Genomic DNA, 3,749 nt, shown 5'->3' with positions numbered 1-3,749 from the left:
CAACTAAAAAGATGAATCTTCAATACAAAGAAACAAACGTTTTTAAAAAGCAGTTCATCTTTCAAACAAAAATTATGAATTTTCAATGTAAAAAGTAATATAGCTGAAATTTGAACAACAAAATATCATTTTGAATCACGTACAGTTAAAGTCAGCCAAAAAAGACAAATATTCAACAAAGTAGGTACATTTGAAACCAAAAAGATGAATTTTCAACCAAGTAAATAATTTTTTACTCAAAAAGACGAACTTTTAATAAAATATATTAATTTTTTGTTCAATTGAGAAAATAATTTAGAACGAAAAAAGATGACTTTTTAACAAAAAAATGTAATAGTGGATACTTCAATTAAAAAATATTCTTATTTTAAGTCGAAAACAATAATTATATTCAAGCAAAAAATAATTTTTCAGCAAAATAGTTGCATTCGCAGTTAGGACCGAAAAGAATCAACGAGATTGATGAAATTTTTAGCCAAAAAGGCGAATTTTCTTTCAAAAAGTTGATTTTGAACGCAATAATAAAATTTTTATCGAAAAAGATGAATTCTCAATGATAAAAATTTAATGTATGAATTTTCAAGCCAAAAGTATTTTCAACAGGATTGTTTAATTTGAACCCAGAGATGAATTTTTAACAAAATACATGAATTTTCAGCTACAAAAAATCAATTTTCAACAAAATAGTGCAGTCTGAAACCAAAGAGATGAATTTTCAACGAAGAATATTAATTTCTTAACAAAAAAGACGACTTTTAAACAAAATATATGAATTTTCAACTAAAAAGGTCCATTGTCAACCAAAAATGTCATTGTTAAATTTTCAATTGAAAAACTTAATTTTCAACGAAAAAAGACTAACAGTGTAATAGTTCATATATTGCAACCAAATTCAATTTTAAATAAAAAACAGTTTAATTTAACTAAAAAACTAAGTTTCAACATAACAGTTGAATTTTAACCGAAGTGGGTGATTTTATTTCAAAGTCGTGTAATTTCGTGCAAAATAATTAAGTTTTTATTCAAATAATAGAATTGTTAACCAAAAAAGATTAATTTTCAATTAAAATAATATGTAAAATAACTGAAATAGTTAAATTTCCGGTTAAAAATATTCATTATCAACCAAAGAGAAATATTTAACTCTGAAATTATTTTTTTATTTCTTTTCAAGTATTTTTATAAATTTGAGAAAATTTTGAATTCCTGGTTGGGAGAAATGCTTCAATTTTCCTTTATTGGTCTATAAATTTCTCTTGACTATACGCCACCACAATTTTAATAGTGAAAATAAAAAAAAGTTAGAAAAGCAATAATATTGATAGATTGTCGTAAAAAAGAGTTGTCAACTACATTTTGAAATTCAATTGAAAAAAAAAACGTTTTTTCATAGTTACGGTTACTGAAAAAATGTATCTAGTTACCAATTTATTACGTACAAAAATAATGTCATTATCGCTATCATTACGAAAAAAAGCAACTATAGTTACTTAAAAGGAGCTATAGTATTTTATAGTATAATATTTTACAGTATTTATAAAAATTACAACATTTTGTGCATATTTCAAAGAGATTTCCAAAGCTTTTTAGGGATTTCGTAGGATTTCAAGGGATTAATAAAGTTTTAGCGTATTTTAAACGATTCAAAAAGAATTACGAGACATTTCGTAGATTCCAAATGATTTAAAAATAGATATTAATCAAGCGATATTGAAGGATTTTGATCAATTTTAATCAATGAAGAACGATTTTCGCGGATTATAAAGGATTTAGAGATTTCAATAGATTTTAAAATATTGAAAAAGAAGTCACATGATTTCACAGAATTTTAAAAGATGCGGAAGTAGGTTCTTGAAATTTGAAGGATTTTAGAGTATTTTAATGGGATTTTAAACTATCTGCAAAGACTTCAAAAGACTTTAAGACATTTAAAGGGGTTTCGATAATTTCACGGTATTTTCAGAAATTCCTAAATATTCCAAAGTATACCTACGCATTTTAGAAGATTTATACGATTTGACGGGGTTTCAAAGAATTTCTGAATTTGAAAAGATTATGAGGGGTTACATTTTTAATGTTATTTAAAATATTAGGGGAATTCAGAACTTCAAAGATTTCAAGATATCTCGTAATATTTTTAAATATTTCGCGGAATTTAAGGGATTTTACCTGATTTTGAGATATTTTTAGGTCTATAAAGACATATCCAGAAAGCTCAATCGTTTTAAAAGGATTTCAAAGTAGCATTTACGATCTCCAAGACATTTAAAGGATTTTAATGAATTTTTACATCATTAAAAAGAAAGTTGAGGTGTTTGACAAATTTTGAGTAAAATGTCAGGGAACTTTTTCAAGAGCATGCTTGATTTTTTTTAAATGCAATATAAAATTTAAGAACAAAGATTTCTTTGTACTTTTAGTTTGCTTAAAATTAATTTTATAAACTGAAAATCTAACTATGCCAGTTGAACTCTCTGGCTGAAATTAAATTTTTTAACTAAAAATTAAACAATTTAATTTTAGGTTGAAAAATGATCTTTTTTAGTAAAGAATTGGTATTTGTTGAACATTATTTTTTTTACTGAAAATGTAACTATTCCAATTGTATATTTCATCAATTTAGTTAAAGATTTATATTTTTGGTTAAACATTTTTTTTAACTAAAAATTTAACTATTCCATTTTTGGTTGTTTTTTTTTTATATTCTTTTCAACGGAAAATTTGAATGATATTTTTGGTTTAAAATTGAAATTTTGAGTTAAAAAGTTAACCACTACCTATTCGGTTGAAAAATTATATATTTTATTGAAAATTCAACTATTTCGTTGAAAATTTATATATTCTTTTAAAAAAACGTATTTTTGGTACGGAACTAATCTTCTTGTTTGAAAATTATCTTCGTGCATGAAAATTCATATTTTTTGTTAAAAAGAAATCCTATTTCTTGTTTAAAATTCATCTTTTTTAGATTTATTTCAACAAAATTTATCAATATTTAAACAAAACATTTGTCTACCAAAAAAGACGAATTTTTGAACAAATTACATACATTTTCAACTAAGTACTTTCAAGAATAAATGTGATTTTAGTCAAAATTGACAAATACGAATTCTCCACAAAAGTGTTCAATTTCCAAACTGATGAATTTTTAACCCGAGAATATGAATTATAAACAAAAGTTAATTTAGATCAATTAGTTGAAATTTCAAGAAAATGATTAAATTTTCAGTTAAAAAATTACTTTTCAACTAAAAATGGAAACAAATTTTCAAATAAAATTATGAATCTTCAACTAAAAAACTGAACTTTTGAGTAAGTAGTTCAACTTTCAACTAAGGAGTTAAATTTTCATTGAAAAATTTAATAGTTGATATTTCAACACAAAATATTTTAATTAAAAAAAAGAATTTGATATAACCAAAAAAGTCGAATTTTTAATAAAATACATGATTATAACAACAAAATTCATCTACTACCAAAAAATACAATTTTTCTACTAAATTGTTGAATTTGTAACAAACCATTTAATTTGAAATCGAAGCAGAATAATTTTCAACCAGACAACTCTACCAGAATGCTCTACACAATCCTTGAATTTATAATTTAAAAAATTGTTAGGAAAGAACAAAAATTTCGCTCAAATAGTTGAATTTTCAAGCCAAAAAGTCGAATGTTCAACTAAAAAGTTTGATTTTCTACTAAATTTATGAATTTTAGAACCGAAAGTACGAATTTTCTACAAAACAGTT

The sequence above is a fragment of the Belonocnema kinseyi genome, chromosome 2, assembly GCF_010883055.1.
Source record: "Belonocnema kinseyi isolate 2016_QV_RU_SX_M_011 chromosome 2, B_treatae_v1, whole genome shotgun sequence".
Taxonomy (NCBI): Eukaryota; Metazoa; Arthropoda; class Insecta; order Hymenoptera; family Cynipidae; genus Belonocnema; species Belonocnema kinseyi.
Note: the sequence above shows the minus strand (reverse complement) of the source record.